The sequence below is a fragment of the Lontra canadensis genome, unplaced genomic scaffold (assembly GCF_010015895.1).
Source record: "Lontra canadensis isolate GAN:19392208 unplaced genomic scaffold, GSC_riverotter_1.0 scaffold34, whole genome shotgun sequence".
Taxonomy (NCBI): domain Eukaryota; kingdom Metazoa; phylum Chordata; class Mammalia; order Carnivora; family Mustelidae; genus Lontra; species Lontra canadensis.
The window spans coordinates 18809520-18833744 of record NW_022631028.1 but is presented as its reverse complement, the minus strand read 5'-3'; the positions used below and the strand labels follow the sequence as shown (position 1 = coordinate 18833744).

The 24225-nt window shown below is 39.1% G+C and overlaps 1 protein-coding gene across 5 annotated transcripts in view; it reads right to left on the bottom strand.

Moving 5' to 3' along the window:
* The window catches only part of GRM7 (glutamate metabotropic receptor 7), an 874189-nt gene that overhangs the window by 162729 nt on the left and 687235 nt on the right, over positions 1-24225 (bottom strand). The gene's annotated exons all lie outside the window — the stretch shown is intronic.

The window sequence follows — 24225 nt, the reverse complement described above, 5'->3', positions numbered from 1 at the left end:
TGTGGAAACTATTAAAAGTACAAATCCCCTGTTCCTACCCTAGACCTGCCAAATAAGAATATGCTAAAAATAAAAATAAGTAAAAAGACCTTTGCTCTTCAACAAATGCCCAGAGGAGTCTTATGATAAAACAAAATAAAAATCTTAAGTAATGCAAAAAGTTACACACATCTCCCTTATTAGCTGCTTTTTAAAAAAATGTTTTAAAATTATTTTGAATGATATTGCAATGTTGACCACCTTCCCTAAAATTCTGTAGACATCACTGCCATTGTCAAAGAGAATTTTCAAGGAAAATTCAGTCTAGTCTATTATATAATCACACAGGATCAACAAGGTTTATTACTGAAGGCTATAATGGTAGTTGACTATATCTAAGTAATTAGGAGGCATTTGATTAAAAAAAAAAAACTTTGGTCTAGAAACCTTTTTTTTTTTTTTTAAAGATTTTATTTATTTCTTTGACAGAAATAAAGAGGGAGAGAAACTGAGAGACAGTGCACAAGCAGGGGGAGCAGCAGGTAGGGGGAGAAGGAGAAGCAGGCTCCAGGCTCATCAGGGAGCCCTATCTGGGACTCGATCCCAGGACCCTAGGATCACAACCTGAGCTGAAGGCAGATGCTTCACTGACTGAGCCACCCAGGCATCCCCTGGAAATCCTTCAATATTGGTCATGAACCTATTTGGAGATGAAATTTAAAACTAAAAACTATACCCTAGAGGAGGATGAATATGGATTTACTTAATCACAATAGTGGTCTTCTGGAGGGGAATTCATAGTCAACAGTGTTCTGAGAAATAATACCATTAGAAACAAAGAAAAAGTACTACTGCGTTGAAATTTCATTGTAGCAGAGGTCTCTCATTTGCCAGCACAGCATCTTATCTTCCTCCTCCCTGACATCAGTTCCTCAGATCTATTTTCTATGTGCTTGCTGTAAGATGCAGCTTACAGGGAAGCCCTGTTGCAGGGTGTAGGAGGGAATGGGAGGTTTGCTCCCATGACCCAGTCTTCACCAATTTAGTGTACTGCACTGATTCTCAAGCTCAAGCATTCCTCAAGATCACTAGGAGGACTCTTTATCACCCAGTGGGCTGGGCTCCACAGCAGGATCTTTTGATTGTTTGGGTATGGGAGGGGGTCTGAGAGTATATATTTGTAACAAAATCTTAGGTGATGTTGCTGGCGGTTCTCTAGGGACCACACTTTGTCAAAAGCAAATACATTCCAACCTCCTAGCCATTGGAATATGGGTCAGGGACAGGATCATTATAGAATGGAAAGGAATTTAATTTTACTTTTACTAAGATAAATTAAAAAAAAAAATATATATATATATATATATATATTTTGTTGTTGTTGTTGTTGTTGTTGGACTGGCAGTTTCTAGGATGTAAAGATGCCAGTACTCATGGTTTTAAGAAGGAAGGAGTTTATAAGAGAAAGAAGTCAATGCAAAGGGAAGGATTACTGAAAAAGAGAAAGAGAAGAAAAAAATTACTGATTAGACTGTTTGAGCTACTTGATGTAGCCATGCCATGATTCCCTAGACCTCATCCCTATGGAAGCCAGTAAATTCTGCTATGCTGAAACATGTTAAGTGGCTTTTTTGTTACTCACAACCAACAGTCCTGAAAATGTATGTACTAAATAAATACGTTGAGTATCTACCAGTTGCAAAAGCTGTGCTGAGTCAGCAAATTAATTTACAGAATAAATTCCAATGACCAAATTTAACTGATATTCTCCATAACTTTCTAATACAGTTGGGCCAAAAAATAGGTTAGAAAAATACTGGAAAACCTGAGGCTTTTAAAAAATGCATAATTTTAAGAGATATGGGGGGAAAGAAAATGAATTCATTGTTCTTAGAAGTTTAGTGTCATATTAAAACAGGATGTAATATACAGCAGGATATGATACTTCCATCAAAACTTGAATGAGAACTATATTCACAATCTAAATCAAATGCAGGTAACTATGAAAAAAATGGCTCGTGGATAAATTTCATAAAATTTCATAAAATATTTCATGAAATATAAAATATTTCATAAAATACCATAAAATACCATAACCTTCTATGACTGTAAGCAGAGACCCAAGAATCTTCAGATGACTCATGTAAACTCATTTGCCTTAATGCAAAGCCCAAGTCAGCACTAATAAATCTTATTAAATATAAAACATAATCATCTCTTCCTCAACATCATCATTTTTGAGGCAGTAAGTCACTGGCAACCATCCCAAAGTCATAAAACTAAAGAAATAATTTGTAATAAGAGAGAAAGAGACATGCATTAACTTTACAAATGTCAACTTGCAGTAAGTTGGAATCTAAAAAACTGCTATCATTAATACAAATGTTCCCAAATGTCAAATTAAAAGGTCTTACTCGTGGTTAATAAGAAAGATCAAGCAAAAATAAACAAACAAAACAAAACAAAAACAAAACAAAACAAAGAAAAACCCTCTATAAATAAATTTCATTAGCTAAACTTGAGATTTCCTGATTCTAACACTAGTAGATAGTAATACACCATATGATTACACTTGATCTATGGGAATAGAAGTAAGGCTTATACAAATATAAAAACAAATTATCATTATCTGTAATATTTTATAGCCAATTTTAAATGTTGCCAGCTCACTATTTTTCCCCACTTGGAATAAAATAAAATGCCCAGCAATGCTGAATAGCGTTCTTTTCCCCCTTAACTTATACAAATATATACAAGAGCTGTAACTACAAACATTACGTTGACTGATTACTTAATTTGTTTTCAATTTTCATTTAAAGTACATCTCAACTCAGTTTAATTGTATACATTACAGCAATAAAGTTGCCTTTTGCACCAAATGAACAAAAGTCTAATTTACTTGCTTTGCCAACAAAAATCATTATTGAAAATATACTGTGTTCAATGAAGGTACCAACTAACCTTTAAAAGTTCTAGTAAGTGAGAATTTTTTTTAAAGTGATACATTTGATTTGTGTGTATTTATACCCAATCACACAACTTCAGTGGCTTGTTTCATAAGAAGAAAGAGTCAGCTGCAAATGCCCATGGGTACTTATTGAAGGGAGAATAATCATTTAGGACTATGACAACTCAAGTATAATGTCAATTTATTTTGCCAGAGGGTAGTAGGAATGCAAATTTCAATTTCATTTTGAATGCTGCAACAAAACCATGTTTCAGTTAGGCATACTTGGAAAACAAAAGTTAAGGTACTGAAAGATTAGAAAAAAAGGGCTAGGATGTTAATACTATTTTCTTTAGAAGATACAGTTCTAAATTCTCTGTAAGAATGCATTTTCTTCTGGATGCCAGTGTGGATGGGTATTGGATACTGGATCTGCTCAGTAGCTGGCTCATGGGGAAGAGATGTTGAAATCCTAGCTGTTAGCAAGAGAAGAGACCCTTATTGACAGAACTATCAATTAACACCATGTGTGGCACACGTATTATATGGATAGGTAGATCAATGATTTAGGAAAGAGATAATATAGAGTTCTAGCCAATGCAAGCAAAAATAAGCCTGATGTAGTGTCCTAGGAAAGTGTTCTTCACTCTTAAAAGAGACACAAAGAAGAGATATACTATCTTTAGCCTCTGAACTTTGATGTGTGCAAATGTAATGTATGGAGCTGTAGTGGCCATTTTTTAACCATAAAGAGACAAGCTATGGGAAGAAGCCAGTATACTGAGGATAGGGGAAAAAATAGATAAAAAAGAATTTGTGTCTTTGATGTTGAAATAACTTCTAGGCCCAAAATGGTGCCACCCATCCCAGGTGACATGTCAGAAAACCAAACCTGAATAGGCCGTGTGTCCCTATAAACAGGTTTCACTTGACCAGACACAGAGTGTACACAGTCAGCCGGTCCCCAAATGCCAAGCCAACTCTGAACCAACCCCAAAAGAGACTGACTATAGGGTCCCAGCCAATCAGGTATTTTCTGTTTGTCTTTTGTTTGTTTATTCTTTATCCTGTAAAAAGTTTTCTGTCTTCTACCCCATTTTGTGGTTCTCTGCAAGGAGACTACCTAGTTCATGATGTGTTAAAATTAGTTTGTATCATCTAAATTGTCTTCATTAATCATTCTTTACCAGTGGCATGATGATATCACCGAATTAACAAATACATGTACCACTGTACCCCTGCATTTTGAACATGAAATGATAAACTTTCCTTAGTTGATGACCAATATTTCCCGAATAGTCTACTACTTGCAATGAAACATTGTAACAAATACACTTTTTCTTACTTCAGCATCTAGTATGTGAAGACCTTCTGACTGTAGGCAATTAGCCAATAATTCAAATTCCAACAGGGAGATTAGATAGCCCCAGAAGGAAAAGGGATTTTCAAAGCACATATGATCAGACACATGTGTCTTATCTCTGGGGGATGCTCCTAAAAGAGAGTGGTACAGCCCTAGACTCTGACCATAAGCTGTGACTCCACTGCTTCTGGCTCAGAGAGAAACAATGAAAAAGCACCTGTCAGCTAAAGTTCTCTAGCACATGTGACTGGCAAAGATTGGGGTCTGGCTTTCGTAGACAGTTAGCTGCTCCACAGGGAATGTGCAGACCTTATAATCACTGGAATTTTAAAATAAAACCAAATTAGTTGCTGTCTTACTGCCAAATGCAGAACTCAAACAGAGATAGAATTTTTATAAACACTGTTTGGTGTATCATTTTTATCTAGAAGAGATCTGTTCTTTTCCCTACATAGTCATTTTCTATCTGAAAGAAAATTTTGTTACTCCAGGAATATTTTCTTTAGTGAAATTCCATTTGCATGTTTCCAAAGCTTACTCTGTAGACCAAGCTGGCTGACATTTTTATTGCATAATTCTCTACAATATTATTTTTTTACTTATTAAAACCCTAATAGAATGAACTAATTTAAAAAGAGCTTTCTTATTAAAATACCATTTGTTCATTAAAATACATTTGTTCTGTCTAATTTATGAAAAAGGCTTTTTTTAGGAAACATGCAAAGGAATGCTGAAGTTTTGATACTACAAAAGAGCTAGGTTTTCGTTCTAGGTGGAGAGGGCGGAGTGGGCAAGGTGGAGGGGCCACCAAGAGCTTCACAAGGAATTCTGTAGCAGCACTCAATGACTTCCTTTTTATTTTCTTTCTTTTTTTCCTTTCTTCCTTTCTTTTATAAGACTGAGTCTCTATTTTTAAGCCTTAGGCAGCATGACTAGACTATGAAACAGAATTTCAGGGCTGCTATTTTATAATAAAAACACTTACTAATTCAGATTCTACCTCTTCAAACTTTAAGAATCACTTTTTTTTTTTTTTCAATGTACTCTAGGAAGAATGCCAGGATTGGGTTTTTACTATGGTAGACCCTGGGCTTCATGGAGGAACCCAGAGCTTCATCTCACCACGAAGCCCCTGGAGATCCAAGATGTAGATAAACTGATGCTGGTATAGCCTTTAGTTTTAATTAAGCCGGTGGTTCCCAAACTTGCCTGCACATGTGAATCATTTGGGGATCCTCCAAAATTTTCAAATAGGCATCAGTGTGTTTTAAAGCTCCTTAGGTGAAATGTAGACAGGTTTGGGAACTACCGAATTATACTCTCTAAGGGGCTGGGGTAACAAAGAAAATCTGCATTTTTTAAAGAAGCTACTGATCACAGATATTTACTTCCCTGGTCTTTTATTCTTGACCTTATGATGCAGTATCTCATTAAAAGTCTGAATGGGTAACAGGAAATGCTCAGTGATACTCTGTTATGATTTAATGGGAAAGTATGAAGTTGTAATGAAATTACAGATTTGCATAGTCAGTAAAGTCTCCAGACTTACATTTCATAATGTCATTGGCCAAACAACTTAAAATGCCTATAGCAGCAGAACATATGAAATAAACAAGTGACGTGGGTAGGAGTAATACAATTTTGCCCCTAAAACCACCAAATCTAAAGGAACAAAATACAATTACGCATACTTATAAATATGTGTTAAATTATACATCAAGAACAGACTTCATAATAGTTCAGTCTAAATGATCTACATTCACTGTTTCAATGCCTGCATTTCTCTTGAATACAAAGCAATGGGGTGGGTGCTTATTTTTAAGTGTATATAATTAAAACCTCCCAAATTAATTGAACGGTTTGCTCCTCAAGTCAATCTAGGTTTCTCATTTTTTTATGCCATTTCTCCATACCTCTAACTAAAAGGAATGACTATACTTGGTTTCAGCACTTCCTTTCCCCACCCCCCAACAGCCTCATGTGAACCTTCTGATTTTTAATAAGGTTGATGCCTTTCAAAAGATATCATGTACTCTGAGGGCCAAACAATGCACATCTGCTGACACTAGCTAGCTGTCACTTTCTGAAACAATGCTGTCACTGGAGGAACCATCTCCTTAAAATGTACATCTAACTACAAATGACCATTTACCTACTCTTCCTCTGGGGACACAACTCCCTAAAAGATGCTTACCAATCAAAGATAGATATTTCATCTTGTTCTAATTACCGAATACTTTTGTAAGCACTTTTCTTAACAGCACAATTTAACAATAATTAATAATGTGAACGTATGCATGTGGCTGCCTCAAAAATAGCTCCAATTCCACTTGTTTAAAACTAAAGTCATGAGGGATGCCTCGGTGTCTCAGTTGGTTAGGCAACTGCCTTCGACTCAGGTCATGCTGGGATTGTCCCACAACAGGCTCCTTGCTCAATGGGGATCCTGCTTCTCTCTTTCCCTCTGCTGCTCTCCCTGCTTGTGCTCTCTCATGCTCTCTCTCCCTCTCACACACAAATAAATAAATAATCTTAAAAACAAACAAACAAACAAACAAAAACTAAAGTCATGATCTGCTCAGGGACTGGCAACCTACTGCCCATGGACTGAATCTTGCTGACTGCCTGTTTTGCAAATAGCGGCTGGATCAGAACATCATGGCACTTGTTCATTCAAGTTTTGTCTCTAGCCAATTTTATGTTACAGCCGCAGAAGCTGAGTAGCTGTGGATGCATGGGCCACAAAGCCTAAACTACTTACTTTCTGGTCCTTTATGGAAAATATTGACTGATTCGGATCCAAAGAAAACAGAAGAACAAAGCCCTCACGCATGGCAACCTTATCCGCCTATACACCACAAGTTTTGTCATCTGTCACATCTTTCCTTCCCTTTGGCCCCCCATATTTAAGTTACCAACAACTCATGTAGGTTTTACCTCTTGAAATTAAGAGTTAATTATTTCATATAACAAACTATATATTAAATACAGGCATACCTTGATTTATTATTCTTCCTTTTATGGCCCTTAGCAGGTATTGCACTTTTCAAATTGAAAGCTTGTGGCAACCTTACACTGAGCAAGTCTGTGGGTGACATTTTTCCAACAGCATCTTTCTTTTTTCTCTTTCTCTCTCTCTCTTTCTTTCTTTCTTTCTTTCTTTCTTTTTCTTTCTTTTTTAATTTATTTGACAGAGAGAGAAAGAACTAGCATGAGCAGGGGGAACAGCAGGCAGAGGGAGAGGGAGAAGCCGACTTCCCACTGAGCAGGGAGCCTGATGCGGGCTTGATCCCAGGACCCGGAGATCATGACCTGAGCTGAAGGCAGACGCTCAACCAGCTGAAGCACTCAGGTGCCCCCGCAACAGCTTTTTTCACTTCATGTCTCTGTATCATATTTTGGTAATTCTCACAATATTCTGAATTTTTGAATATTTTGAATTGTGATTATCTGTGATCCTTGATCTTTGATGGTACTATTGTAATTGTTCTGGGTGCCACCAAGCAGTCCTATATAAAATGGTGAATAGGTTATTTAATTGATAATTTATTTAATAAATAAATCTTGTGTTTGTTCTGGCTACCACAGCAGCCAGGTGTTTCCCCATCTCTCTTCGTCTCCTCCAGCCTCCCTATTCTCTAAGACACAATAATACTGAAATTAAGGTAATCAGTAACTCTACAATGGCCTCTAAGTGTTCAAGTGAAAGGAAATTTAATGGAGCAAACTTCATTATTGTTTTATTTTAAGAAACTGTCACAGCCACCCCAGCCTTCAGCAACCACCACCGTGATCAATCAGCAGCCACGGACATTAAGGCAAGGCCCTCCACCAGTTAAAAAAAAAAAAAAAAAAAAAAATTAAATTAAATTTTAAAAAATAATTTAAAAATTACAACTCAATGAACAATCATGCTTAACATTTTTAAAATTTTTTTAATTTAAATTCAATTTAGTTAACATATACTGTATTATTAGGTTCAGGAGTAGAATTTAGTGATTCATCAGTTGTATATAACACCCAGTGCTCATTACATCCAGGGCCCTCCTTAATGCCCATCACCCAGTTACCCCATCCCCCGACCCACATCCCCTCCAGCAACCCTCAGTTTGTTTCCTATAGTTAAGACTCTCTTATGGATTGCTTCCCTCTCTGGTTTTATCTTAGTTTATTTTTCTTTCCCTTCCCCTATGTTCACTGTTACTTAAATTCCACATTTGAGTGAAATCATATGGTATTTGTCTTTCTCTATCTTAATTCACTTAGCATAACACCCTTCAGTTCCATCCATATCGTTGCAATTGGTAAGATTTCATTCTTTTTGATGGCTGAATAATATTCCCGTGTGTGTGTGTGTGTGTGTGTGTGTGTGTGTGTGTGTGTGTGACATCTTCTTTATCTGTTCAGCTGTTGAAGAACATCTGGACTCTTTCCATATTTGGGCTGTTAAAAACATTGCTGATGCTTAACATTTTTTAGCAATAAAGAATGTTTTAATTAAGGTATATACCATCGTTTAAGACACAGTGTTATACTGCACACTTAACAGACTACAGTTTAGTGTGAACATAACTTTCATACGCACTGGGGAACCAGAAAGTTCATCTGACAATCTTTATTGTAGTATTTGCTTTTTTGTAGTGTTTGGAACCAAACCCACACTATCTCTGAGGTATGCCTGCAAACTCATTGGGTGCGATACCCTGTTTTAGTTGTTGGGAACAAAACAGAAAAAAAAGTGCTTTAGAAAAATGAATCCTACTTTCTCATCTTTGCTACCACACCTCCTCTGCAAAATCTTCCTGTAGAGTTTTCCCACCTCCCTTTGCTCCTAGCCCCTTCCTAATTCCCTTAGCTGCACTAAAGCCAGAAGGATCCTTTAACATGCAGATTTGATCATGTCACCTTTAGGCTTAAGCTCTTCAGCAACATCTTGCCACAAAACATCCTAGATGATCCTGTATAATCCAGCAGGGACACACATCAACTGACTTTAGCTGAGTTCCATGAAGGTTCCATGATGGTTACTACCCTACAGTGAGTATGGGGCTACAATAGGCTGTTCTGTGACTTCTTGCTCAGGAGTTCCCTACCCCACCAGACTTAGTGCCCTTCTAATAAATTCTAAAGATCCCCCTTTAAAGGACTTAACAAGAAGTAACTATGTGTCGAAAGAAGTATGTGTGTTTATATGTTTATGATCATGTTCTGTGTAAACACAGAATGCATGCACCATGCCCTATCAGCTATTGTTCAGAATACAATAGACTAGGGATTCAGAGGGGAAAAGCCACTGACCTCTCAATAAAGAGATCACAAATCCAAAATAAATAGAACACAATTTGTCATTGTGCAAATATGTTACTTCATTGAAGTCTTAATTTCCAATTTCTATGTAAGCTCCTTGAGACTAGAGCTTCTGTCTACTTTATTCATTTGTTGGAAACTCAGATATGGGAGGACGCTCCATAGCCTTCTTGGATTGGATGGGTGAACGGCAGGGTGAAGGACAAAAAGACTGACTTCTCCTCTAGCCAAAATTTGAGTTTAATTTTAACTAGGAATGAAAGATCCCTAACTGGGGTGCTTGGGTAGCTCAGTTGGTTAAGTCTCTGCTTTTAGCTCAGGTCATGATCTCAGGGTCCTGGGATGGAGCTCAGCATCTGGCTTCCTGCTCAGTGGGGAATCTGCTCCTCCCTCTGACTGCTCCCCACCCTGTGCCTGACTCAAGCTCATGCTCTTCTCTCTTAAATAAATAAAATCATGGGGGAAAAAAAAAAAAGAAAGAAAGAATCCATAATCACTTTCTTGAGTCTCAGCTGTTTTCTGGTCATTTGCTACACATCTATCGAGTGAAAGTTAATAGTTGAAAAGTCCTTGGCATTTTCTTCAGGGAAGAAATGGAATTAAATATGGGGCACTGAACTCCTAGGTAGAGGGAAAATGAACACAATGAATACACCAAAGAAAGAGAAATAAGTCATGTGCCCTTTGCAGCTAAAGACAGAACTTGATTTGAATAGGTCTCCATTTCACCAGCTAGACCCTAAGAGTTGGGCTTGACTGCCCACCTGCTTGTACTCACTAACCCTTGTCTTACATTTTCCCCAAAGCTCTTCTTTCAGGCTTTCACCTTAACTCAGACAAATGAAACACAAAACCCATCCCCAGGTGATGGCGACTGCCCTGAGAGGACCTTCCTTAGATCCAACCACCTAGACCTTCTGACCTAAACCTGACTCATGCCTGCACAGATGGATCATGGAGTGGCCTCTAGAATGACTTACAATTACCTTTACCTCATTATAATGCTACAATCTCCACCCAGGAAGGAGCCTCAGCCTCATTTATATAGCGTACAATGTCTGTATAGGCATGCTTCCCTTAAGGAACATGTGTGACTTTATGCCTGCCTATACATAGGATGAGAGGGCGTCCCCTTGTAAATATTCATCCTAACCCTAAACAAAAGAAACCCATTCACCCTCTCTCAAGGAGCCATCATTTTAGTAGCCATTCCCTGTCTTCTTATTTGCCACAGTTAAAATTTTCTTTGTGGGACAACTCAACCTGGTGTAGTTTCTGACTCATCAAGGAGCAAACTCATGTTGGTTCAGTCATACCTGACTATGTAAATAGAAAGAGTTAGGGTTCCCTGGGAAATGAAGACAAGGCATTGCTTTCTTGACATAGGAAAAGTCAATTTAGGGGGCACCTGAGTGGCTTAGTTGATTAAGCTTTCGACTCTTGATTTGGGTTCAGGTCATGAACTCAGGATCATGAGATGAGCCCTACATCAGGCTCCGCACTAAATGTGGAGCCTGCTTAGGATTCTCTCTCTCTCTCTCTCCCTCCCTCTATCCCTCCCCTCCCTCTGCTCCCATGCATGATCTTCTCTTCCTCTTAAAGGGAAGGGGGAGGGAGAGGAGGGAGGGGGAGGGAGAAAGGAAAGGAAAGGAAAAGAAAAGGAAAGAAAAAGGAAAAGAAAAGAAAAAAGTCATTTTAGGCCCCTGGCCATCTTGTGATTTCTCCCTAATCAGCACTACTTGCCCAAAGCACATTTCTTGTAGGACTTCCTGGGATATGTTGAAATTGCAGAATAGACCCCAGTAGATAATGATTTTAAGGGAACAAGTGAATGTTAGAACAGCCACTATTAGGCAAGGAGATAACCTAATTACATCAGAGACAATAAATCAGTGGTAAAAGTCCCAATGCTGGCTCAAAAGTAAAGACTGACCTGATGCACATTCTTGAATTATCTTTGCAAGATTTAACCCCCTTCGAGCACTCAAATATGGAAACAACTAAAGCTAGAGGACTGATGATGCTGAACATTGCTGGACCTTATGACCTTGACTTGGACTCTATTACCTTAAGATGACTTTTGCTCCAATTCCATGCTGAACTGCCTATCGTGTAAGCACCCTTATTTTAAAACTTCCCCAGTATTGTTGTTCAGGGAGACACTGCTTTGGGAAAGATCTGCAGTGTTCCCCTTTACTAGTTGCGTGCTCAACGTGTCCCAGTTTCAGGTAACAAATGTTCTCTGAATACTACCTTCTGTTAATAAGCTTAGCTACAGCTCAAAATAGAAAGAACACAATCTGGGAAGTCAGACTTTCCTGGGCTCAGAGACAAACCTCATCACCTTCAGACATGATACCCATAGGCAAATAGAAAATCCAAGTGTATGTTTGCCAAGCTTATCGGTTATGAAGACTAAATGAGATAACATGTCTAAGGAATTAGCATGGTGCCTGACACACCATAGCTGCCTGAATAATCATCATTAGAATATTTTATGGCTTCAGTGAGCAAGAACCTTCCAATGGCCATTGTCAATTCTCCCCAAACTCTTGAGCACTGATTCTTCCACTAGAATATGAGTAGCAATTTATGCCACAGGGGCATTTCAGACTCTCTGTGTCAAAAACCAAACATATCATTTTCCTTTCTCATCTTGATTTCACCCACACCGTCTGACTTGTCTTGGAATAGCAGAGTACTTAATGTGAGTGTTAGACTCAGAGGGACATGTGCTCAAGTCCTAAGAGAAATCTTGGCTAGGCCATTTATGTTCTCTGAACTTTTTTTTTTTTTTTTTTTTTTAATCTGTGAAATTTAGACAGTAAGAACACCTCCTGGACTTACCAAGAAAATTAATTATCTGTGACACACATCATTTTACAACATGGTAAAAGCTACATGAGTTATGTCTATTCAAATAATTATTACTGACCATACTGTTTATTTTTGATACCCCTCTCCATCTTGCTCCCCTCAAAAAATCACAGTTGCAAAGTTTGTTCTAGTCTTCTTCTGTAAACCCCTTTTGTCTTTGTCCTCAAAGACAAGTATCTATTATAATTATCATTACTGTGTACTTTTAATGGCTTTCTCTGATTTTAGGTCTTCCCTTTCATTTCTTACTCTTTTCCTCTGGCATTCCTCTTCACAATAGTCACAGTCTGCAATGAAACATGTATGTGTTTGCTTCTTTGTCTCACTCCCTGTGAAGAGAGCACATCCGAGTTGTTTCCTTATGTTCTTTAGAAGGAACCTGCACTTCGAAGGGTGGCTCAGAAAGACTATTTGCCATGTCAAAGCCAGAATGCCCTCTTGGAAGGTGAGTGCAGGGTTACTGCAGCCTAGATTTAAGTCCACTGCCCACCTGGAGGCAGTGCAGAGCCCTCATCATTGAGTCCTTCCCTGACCTGACCCTCCTCTCCAGCCTCATCTGAGTTCACCACCCCAACATCTTAAGTTAATCTTCTAGCAAAGGGCAGTGCTTGTTTCCCCTGAATACCCTCTGATTCCCTACTTGCATTACCCTTTAGCTGTCCTTTAGCTGTCACATGTTTGCCTAATTCTTCAAACACCGGCTCAATGCCTCAAATCTTCCCTTATGCCTCTGTGCTATAAACACCCTCTCACTTTGATGACATCTCTTAGCATTTTGACCTGGACTATTCTACCTCTTAGACTTTGAGAACTGGGACCACCACATATTTTTTTAAACCCTTCAGAGCTTAAAAGGTGGGTCAGAACCAGTGTAAATTCTGTTCCAAGAAAGAATCCCCAGGATTAGAATGTAAAGAGATGAATACTTGGGGGTGTGTGTGCAGGGAATAGCTTCTTGTTATGCCCTTGAATGCTCCCCGTTCTTTCTTTCTGTTTGAGACTCCCAACTCTGACTTGCTTAAATGAGACAAAGTACATAAGCAAGCATATTAGAAGTCCTCATATCACTGCTACTAATCTTCTTTCCTAACCAGACAACTTGCAAATTGCTTTTCACCCACTCACCTGGGGTGAGTCATGCTCTCTGCCAGGTAAGTGGGGAAGGATGCTGATCAGTCAGTTTACCATCTGAGACAAGAAGGATTTTGATTTTCTTTCTTTCTTTTTTTTTCCTTTCTTCTCTTTTTTGTAAGCCCCTAGATCTCTTTCTTCCCTTTTCTAAACTAGAGGAAAGAAACTGTTTTTATACAGATTTTTTTTTAGGATAGTTATCCTACATTTCATTCTGATGAATACTAGCCTTGCAATATATTCTTTTGAACATAGGAACCCCACCCCCAGCCACCTCGCATTAACAACTGCCATGTCGGGAGGATCCATAGTACAGTTTATTAAAGACCCTGAGAAGTTTTGCTATTAAGAAGACACTATGCTTTGATGCAAGCCAGTGGTTTCTAATTCATTTGAATATAGAACAAACATTCTTTACTACTCTGTCATATCGATTATCTCAATACCCTGCAGAATCTGTATCTGTCCAATAACATACAGCGTCCAAACACTATGGAAAACAGTGACACTGCTAACTAATACTAATAACTAATTTGGGATTTTAGCATCACTTTTCAGATCTTTTTCTCTTCTTGGACGAGTGTAATCTGCCAGGTCATGGCAAGTCAGAGACATGAGCTGGATTGTCGACTCTCAGGATGCTAGCTGGATCCTCTTGGGCTTCAGTGAATCTTCACTTCCTCACCGGTAAAATGGAGTTAGTTATTGGAGAATCAAATATGGCTGTACACCAGGGAGTATTTTAGAAGACTTAATATTCAATTAAAGTATTTTTATTTTTTCTAACTTTTTCATTAGAAGGAGAAAAAACTATTATTTCAAGCCATCTTTAGCTTTCTCTTTTTCACTGCCTCCCTGCCTTTGACCACACAGCCCTGCTAACTGGCATGTCCTCTCCCCTATGCAGATTAGCAAGACTGAGCCAAATATATCTTCCTGGGGAACACGAGGCAAGCCAAACTAAAATATTAACTTCCCTATTACAGGGAACTGGGTTACAGCTCCCTACAAACTGAGCTTAAGTTAGTCTTATTTTTAAAGCCTATACTTTCCAATGATGAATTGGAAATTTATCACTTTAACAGACACCTCCACATCAATCCAAGGAAACAACTCAAATAACTACAATTACAGACTCAGTTGGGAGCTCAGAAGATATGGAAGTGACATAATTGGGTAAGAAGCCTTTTGGTATCTTTCATATTACATCTAAGTAACCGGTCACCTACTGCCACTGAATTTTATCCCATAAGTTTTGCAGAAGGCTGTTGAGATGTTAGAATAGAATCTATGATGTCACAAATGGAAAGTCCACAAAGCTAAGAGACAAGTGGTCTCTAAACCAAACAGGACATGCTATTCTCCCCAAATTCCTACAGTGAAGAATTATCCCAATGGGATGATATTAGGAAGTGGGCTCTGGGAGGTAATTATGTCACTAGGTAGAACCATCATGAATGGGATTAGCATACTTATCAAAGAGATCACAGAGAGCTCTCTCACCCTTTCAGCCCTATGAGGACAAAGTGAGAAGACAGGGGTCCCTGAACCAGGAAGGAGGCTGTCACCAGACACTGAATCTGCTGATGCTTTGATTTGGGACTTACCAGCCTCCAGAACTGTGAGAAATCAATTTATGTTGTTTACAAGCTACCCAGTGAATGATATTGTGTTATAATAGCCTGCATAGACCAAGACAGCATATTTGTTTATTTCTACATTGAGAAGCTAGGTTATCTTTGGGAGTGCAGCGAATGAAGTGTTTATTTGATTCAGCTTATCTTTCCAGGACTGCTAGACCACTAAATAAAGGGATAGGAAAAGTATTTTTTCATCATGAAAAGTACATACAGGATTATAGAAACTATGATGCCTGGGAAGGAACTTTCATGGCAAAATTTTGAAGTTGACATGGGTGGTCTTTAAATCCTCCTCCAGACATCATCGTGTATTTCTCCTGTCTCATAATTCAAAGGCCATTCACTGAGACATTCCTGTTCTCATGCACTACATTAAGCAATGACAATACAGACATAAGAAACACCTATTTCCTTTCTCTCAGTTGAATTTTGGTGTCACGCTGGAAATTTGGACTTAAGTGTCACTAAAATCCAATGTAACTCAAGATACAACTGTGGTCCAACTGGCCCTTTAACTACCTTTTCTAGGATATTAGTGCCGAGTATCTGGATGAATTGCACTCCTTAGTGTGACAAGATGGGAAGAAAGCATTCAGGAATAATGAACAGCTTGAGCAAATGCAAGAAAGCATGAAAACACTTGATTCACTGATGAGGATGAGGATGAAGAGCTATAAGTAGTTTAAACAGCTGAAATCTAGAATGCAAGGAAAGAAGAAAGAGGACAATGTTAGAGCCAGACAAAGGCAGGCCGCAGATCACAGAAAATCAGTTTGCTCATAATGGATTCAAGAACTGTTTACTGGTCACCCGGTCTGCACAAAGTGATGTTCCGTAGGATATGGCTGATGATCAAGTCAGGTAAGATTCCTTACCTTCAGGAGCTTAAGTTAGCTTAAGTTAAGCTTAAATTATAACACAGACAAAGCAACAATACAATTAAAATATATATTATAACAAGTGTGAAGCAAGAAATAATGGGCTAATGCAAGAGTAACAGGGGGGCAGCACCTCTCAGCAGATGAAAGAGAAAAGGTGATTTTCAAGCTATGAATTGAAGGATGAGGTCACATGAATGGGAAATAACTGGGCAACTGCACAGGCCCTGAGGCAGAGAAGACTGGCCCATTACAACGAAGATGATGGTGCCTCTCAAACTTGACTGTGCAAACAAATCCCCTGGGAATCTTGTTACAATGCAAATTTTGATTCAGTCCGCCTGGAGTGGGCCAGAGACTTTGCATTTTTAACAAGCTCCTGGGTGACAGAGCTGGTCTGGAGACCACACCTTAACAGCAAAGAAACTGAAGTCAGAGTGTGTCCAGAGCTTTATGGTGAGACTAACAACACTGTCTGTAAGTGTGGCAAGGAGGAAAGAGGTCAGCCCAGGACTGTCACAGGTCCCACTGGGAAGCCTATGGTTACAGCAGGACTACAATTTATTCTCCTCCAGTATGGAGTGCTGGGGAGGGTAAATGTGGGGGCATCTTCCAGAAGGAAAAAAAAAAAGTAAAGTTGCTGCATCAAATTTCCTTTCTCTAACAACAGACTTCCAGGAAAACAAACCAATGGTAGGTTGAGAAGCTTATCTACGGAATGCTTTTAGCAGGTGTACCTACTCTGTGTGAAATTGCCTATGTTAAACCTACTGAAATCTGTCAATCTACAGGGTATGATTTCCTAGAAAACATCTTACAAGCTCCATACCTAAGTTTAAAATACTGTTTCATATCCAAAACAGCTTTTCTCCATGTAGCCACATAAATTACTTACAAACTTAATTTATTACCCTGAGTCAAAAGTATGACCTGAGGGCAAGAAAGAACCCAGGGGGTGGTGTTGGTACTTCCAGATCTCTCCCTACTTCCTGTGTCTCACAATTACTTGTAACTCTGGAATTCAGAGTAAAATGTCTGTTAGTGGGTTTTATGGACTGAATAATGTTCTCCCCCAAATTTGTAAGTTAAAGCCCTAACTCCGCCCCCCCTCCATGTAACTCTATTTTGAGATTGGGGCCCTAAAAGAGATTATTAAGGTTGGATAAAATCATAAGTATAGGGCCCTAGTCTGACAGTATCAGTATCGTTGTAGTAAGTGAGGAGTCACCAGAAGTGTGTGCACATACAGCAAGGAAGTGGGATATGCAGTCCAGGAAGAGAAGTCTCACCAGACACCAAGCTTGCTGGCACCTTGATCTTGGACTTTCAGCCTCCATATCTGTGAAGTAATACATTTCTGAGATTAAAGCCACCAAGTGTGTGGCAGTCTGTTAAAGCAACCCGAGATGACTAATACAATGGGTAAAATCACGATGTGTGGAAATCAGATTTTATCATCTAATCCTTTACGTTGACTCACCTTTGCAGAGAAGTTGCAAAATAATTCTGTAGAATGACTGATGGCTCAAAGCAGTAGTTCTCTGCCCATGACATGTTGGGAGTTTTTTGTTTTGTTTGTTTGTTTGTTTTTGTTTTTTAAAGATTTTATTTATCTATTGGACAGAGAGATCACAAGCAGGCAGAGAGGCAGGCAGAGAGAAAGGAGGAAGCGGGCTCCCCGCTGGGCAGAGAGCCCGATGCGGGGCTCGATCCCAGCACCCTGGGATCAAGACCTGAGCCGAAGGCAGAGGCTTAACCCACTGAGCCACCAGGCGCCCTGGGAGTTTTTGAAACGTACCCATGTCAAAGCCCTAGCCAGAAGAGCTCTGATTTAATTGTTCAGGGCCTGTACGTCAGTAGGTTTTAAAAGCTCCCCATATGATTCTTCTTTGCAGCCAGAGGTTTGAAATAGTGGCTTAAATTACAGTTGTAAAGAGATTTCTGAAGATCCTGGACATAAATGTGGGTCACAAACCTTAGGTTTTGTCCTTCCCAGACCTGATAGGTGATAAACAGCACAGATTGCCTTCCTTTCAAACCGCCACATGTTCCCCTCTGTCAGGGCACCTGATTTTCTATTCGATGAGAAACCAAGCAGTTCTGTAAGGGCCACAGATCCTAGCCATGCCCAGAGTGCCAGGCCCCTCAATAATTGCCCATTTTAATGAAAAAAGTAACTTGTAATATATATGCATTATTAAAATGCACTCTCCAATCTTTCTTGCCAACCTGCACATTTCTATAATAAGCCATTTGTTCAGAGCTCAATTATTTTGTGATGTCTGATTAAACAAAAAAAGCACCAAAATAATTTTATTAGGGTTAATTGACATCTCTGAAGAAAATTAACCATGTTGCTGGTCATGCTTTCAATAACAAGCTTCCCAGATTTACATGGCCATATCTGAACACAATGCCTAAAGACCGCTCAGAAGATTGACTACAACCTCACAGATTGCTTTAAGACAAGTTACCATGTCAACAGATCAAACAATTATTCAGCCTTATAGATAGCACTATAATATTCATAAGACTTGACAGCCAGGATTTAACTATTTAAGCCTTATAATTAGTTTCTTAATCCAGAACTTGAAAATGATAATAGTTTAATGCCTAGACTACGTCAGTAACATTTAGGCAAGGCAATCCACTGAAACAGATAAAATTCGAATTCTCTTAAGAAATATATGAGACAAAGATGAAGTTAGCTTGGATCTGGATTAGATAAGCTTTCTGAACATAAAAGTAATTAATTCATTGTTGTTTTTGTTGTTTATTACTATCCTCTTCCCTCCCATTAGGGTATGGTAGCTAGAATTGTGGAATTCTCCTATGGCACACAAGCACTCTGTATCAGTGCTGGAGGCCTTCACATCTTTTCTTTTCCTTTTTTGACTACCAGGTTAGTATTTTTACTTGTGAAACTGCTTTGGACCTAAAACTGAGCCAGAAAAACATTTATTTAGCTATGACTTATCATAATAAGACTTTTACTCTTCAATAATATAGTTCTTGTTATTGAATATCCACTGAATGCCAGGCATTAAGTATACAACATCTCTAATCCTTATTATAAACCAGTCAAGGTAAGAATTATTGCCTGGACTTGGTGAATGAGGAAACTGGGGCTCAGGTGTTAAGGGTCTGAATCCACAACTTTCTATTTATATCTTGGTGGCTTTCAGAACACAAAAATGTATTTAGTTACATATCTTTTAAAAATTCAGGAGGTTCATAATCATATACTACAAAAACATAGTTTCCTTTCCATTCTTGCAGCCAGCTTCTCAGAGGCAAACACGCTTAACCAGTTTCCTGTACATGTTTCAGTGGATCTGTAAAAATACCTTCATTAATTGCAGTGCTTATGTTAATTTTCATGTGTTTTCCTCACCTCCCCTGGGGCAGGGTGAGGGAAGAAGAGCTACAAGGGGTTCAAGACACCAATCATTAATTATAGATCCTGCTTATTTCTAAGGATTGTTCCCCACCTCACTGGACTCTATGGCTCTTTGAGGTTATGCTCAGTTAAAAAGAGCTGTCTTATTTGTAAATGGCTGGCTTAAGGGAACAAAAAGAAACTTTACATATTCAGTCCCTCGTTCAGAATTATTTTTAGTTATAGTAATTATAAACTATTTGAAGACGGTTAATGAGCTTATGTCTCCTACTGTTATCAAGTATGTTTAATATGATTTTTGGTTAATGTTTTCATGAGCAAACTTGGATCTCTAAAGATGGCCGGGGATTCTAATAGCTCTAACATGTCTTTGCACACCCTCCTTCTTCTCTCTCCATTTAACGAATCTCTCCATTGCGTCTCTTCCTCTGACCCAGCTCAGGGTTTTTCTTCTCCAGAAGGCACAGAGAAATCTCACAACTTGTCTTCTTTAGATCCAGGGCATCTTGCTTAAACCTCCACTGTGAAATTATAACTATCATCAAGATTTACATCTTCCTGTAAATTCTCCCAGGGTTGGAATGCAACATAAAGTAGGCACAGAGGAAAGATTTTTCTGGTGGAAAGCTTGTAGTAGATTTTCATCTCATATAAATCTGAGACCCAACACATATTTTCCTGATCTTTCATTTTGTATTTTTAGGCAAGTCAACAGGTCTTTCAGAAACTTTTTCTGATTCAATCAATGAAGAGAGCGTCTGCCTTAGAAGCTTCTAGAAAGATAAATCAAGATAAATTAAAAGCACCCAAAACATAGGAGATGATGAATACATGGTAATTTATCTCCTTTTTCTCTCCTCCTTCAATCTATGTTATTTTTCTGAATTGACAAATATTGGCATTCTAGTTTTTATTTTAAATTAATTATAAAATACATCCCCAAACTTCAAAATTAATTCATGATCTGTCTGGATCTGGCCCTGTCCCCATGAATGGTACAGCTATCCACACGGTTGAGGAAACAAGAATCCTTGGAGAGTTGCCCTGCATATTGTCTTTCCCTATCTAATCGATCTCCAAATCCTGTCAATTTTACCTTCTAAATACCTATACCAGTCACCTGCTTTTCTCACTCTCCATCTTTATCCCTAGAGAGTGAGTTCTCTTCATTTCTCATGAAACCCTAGACTCTAGAAGAAACCCTGTGCAGGTCAGTGCACATCTGTCTGCTCAGATCTCCCCACCACATACAGAAATGTTTCAAAAGGCAAGTGTAATCTAATCACAGCAACTCCACTTTTGTCCACTTAAAACCAACAAATGGGTGTGTTTTCATTGTTCTTTAGCAAAATATCATACTTCTGTGGCCTTCAAGACATGTTTTGTTGGCCTCATCCCACATGCCATGATCCCCTTAGCTTTCTATAAAGGCTTATGCATATCTGAGCTCTTGGAGCACATGTGGCTCCCTCTGATAGCTTCCCCTTGCCTAGGCAAGCTCCTACTCCATCCTTCGGTCCTCAGCTCCCAGATCGCTTCTTCAAAGAAGCCATCATTTCCCATTTTGGTGATATTCCCATAAAATGGACTTAGAGCATTATTCATTGTCACAAATCTAGTGTGATATAGTATGTGAGTGAGCATTTGATTACCATCTGCCCGCCCCCCCCCCACAAGCAGCAAGTTCAGTAAGGGTAAGGGCAGTGTTTTGGTTCACCATTGTGTCCTTCTCAGCCAGCACAAGACCTGGCATAACAGAACCAATAAATGTCAGTCAAATCAGTATGTAAACTATCACTATAGCTAACAACAGGTAGGAAGAACTCAGAGCTTACTATGTGCCAGGCACTTTGTCTGGATCATAATAGCTCTTTACAACAAGTATTTATACCTCTTGAACTCGACTTTAGAGAGGTGAAAATAATTCAAACATACAGCTTAATCTGTGTGGATTATCTAAAATGCTGATTCTCCTTTAAACATTTCAGGCTGAGGACACTAGGGTCTGCTGGTTGTTCTGCCGTACTGAGCAGTGATTCTGCTCCTTAAATGCAACTGTCTGCCTTGAATACAAGTACCAGTAAGTGCAAATACCCGCCAGTTCAAGATTTCTCCTGCCAAAGAGAAGAACTGAGATTCAGACAGTCATAATAAGGTTTTATTTTTTCCATTAAAACTATACATAGGTTGATAGGACTAAAAGAAACCTTGGAGAAAAGTTAGTTGAACTTATCATTTTATTATTTATTTTTATTTTCTTTAAAGATTTTACTTATTTATTTGATAGAGATCACAAGTAGGCAGAGAGGCAGGCAGAGAGAGAGAAAGGGAAGCAGGCTCCCCGCTGAGCAGAGAGCCCGATGTGGGGCTTGATCCTAGGACCCTGGGATCATGACCTAAGCCAAAGGCAGAGGCTTTAACCCACTGAGCCACCCAGGCACCCCTGAAACTATCATTTTATAAGAGAGAAAAGCCACAATAGCTATTTACGAAATGTGAGTAAAAATGAACACCACACATCTACCCTGTCAGAGTCCTGGTTAGGAGGGAGGTATGGGGAGCCTGATATAACCAGGTAAAGGGAAGGGAAGAATTGTAGACTACTCCAATGCTGATAAGCAAAGGACCAGGTGAACTATCACACTGACATAGGAGTGGACATATAGTAACCAAGAAACAGAAGCATTTTCTGTCTCTTGATTTCAAATTCTAATTCCTTCAGGTCTTGCCTTGGTCACTCATGACAATCCCAATAACAATTTAACTGTAATAATGTGCTTGGAATAAACTAATCAGACTCTGTGCTGTTATTTATAGAGTGCCTCAATTATTTCATTTTACTGCTCACAAAACAGTGCTCTGGTATTGTCATCCATGTTTTATAGGTGACAAGAGCAAGGCATGGAGAGCTGGGATCACTAAATCCAAGCTGGCAAGTGGCAGAGCCAGGAGGAGACCCAGGAAAGCTGATGCCAGAGCCTGCATTTCTAACCCAAGTCACTTCCTGGGCAACGCTGTACTTGACCAGCCTGTTCTCTACTTCTTCCTTGAGGCAGAGAACATCTCAAGACTCTGGAAGGCACCTAGCTGGTCCATGCTCAGACTCCCTTGCATTTATGTTATAAGCACGGTGGTGTGTTTCATCAGCAGACCTGCACATAGAGCCTTCCCCTCCAACTGCATGTATGCTGTCTGCCTGCTGAATAAGGGAGGAGGCCCTAGAAATGGCCACATGGACAAATGGAGAGTCTGGGCACTTAAAAGACTGAATGGAGCCCAGGTCCTATCATCTCCATACCAGCCCCAGTCCCCACTGTCCAGCCATAGTGGCCTGTGACCTAAGAGAAAAAAGAAACCATTATTATGCTAAGCAGCAGAGATTTGGAAGTGGGTTATTGACCCTGACTAATTCAATGGTGTAGGTGTCCTGCACTGATCACAATTACAATTTAATTTGTATGTTATTCATTTACTGCTGTCTTCTTTGCTTAGTTGTAAGCTCCCTGAGGGCAGCAACCAAATCTGTTTTACCCACCACCATAGCTAGTAGCAAATACCCAGCCTGCAGCAATCCCCTGGTAATATTTGTTGAATATTAGGAGGGTGGGGAGTGAAAGCAACTAAGTGATCAGGGGCACATGCTCCCCCCTGCTAGTGATATGGGAAGTGCTGAATGGAATTTAATTCAAGAACCAGGAATGCTAGTGTCTTTGAGCATATTCTTAAATGAAAGCTTTAGGTTCAAAGGTTGTATATCTCCTTCCCCAAGAGATGTATTAGCATAAAATTAGAATTCAGCACCAAAATATGTCCCTAGATCTGATAAAGTTCTACCTTGCGTGGCTCATAGTGGCTTTGAACAGATAGTGGGGTCCTAGAAACCCACACTGAGGCATGAGGCCCCTGTTTCTACTGAATGGGACCACTCTCTCTCAGCTGACTCTCACTCTCTCTCTTACAAACTGGGAGCTGAAAACAGATTGAGAACTTAATGTAACTTTGAAGAGGGTCTGTGATCCCTCCTTGAAATCATAGCCTCCCCCAGATGATACACTAAATGAATGAAATCAAAACAAAACAAACAAACAAACAAACAAAAAAAACCTCTGAGAGCTCACCATGGACCAGGCACTAATATGATTCACCTAATCCTACCTCAATCCTCTTGAGCAAATAATGAAATAATCTTAATAATAATAATAATAATTCTAGTTTCTACCCACTTTCTAACTATTACAGACTAGTCACAGGCAGTGTCATATGTGCTTCAGACATTATTATATTATTTTTAATTTTTTAAGATTTTATTTATTTTTTTATTTGGGAGAGAGAGGGCATATATGAGCAGTGGGGATGGACAGAGAGAAGCTTGAGCAGACTCTGTGTTGAGCATGGAGACTGACATGGGCCTCAGTCTCACTACTGGGATCACAACCTGAGGCCAAAACCAAGAGTTGGACGCTTCACTGACTAAGCCACCCTGGTGCCCCATTATTACATTTAATTATCGTAACAAATCTATCGTAATAAATCTATGACAAGTAGTATCAAGGTTCTGAGATTTTACCCTATTTTCGAACTAGCAAATTAGCCTGCCATGGTCTCATGGAGGCTGGCAGAAGAAAGCAAGCCCTGGGGAGAAACAAAGGACCATTTACTGTTCACAGTAATAGCAATAGCCAGAGTCACATCATTTGCGCTAG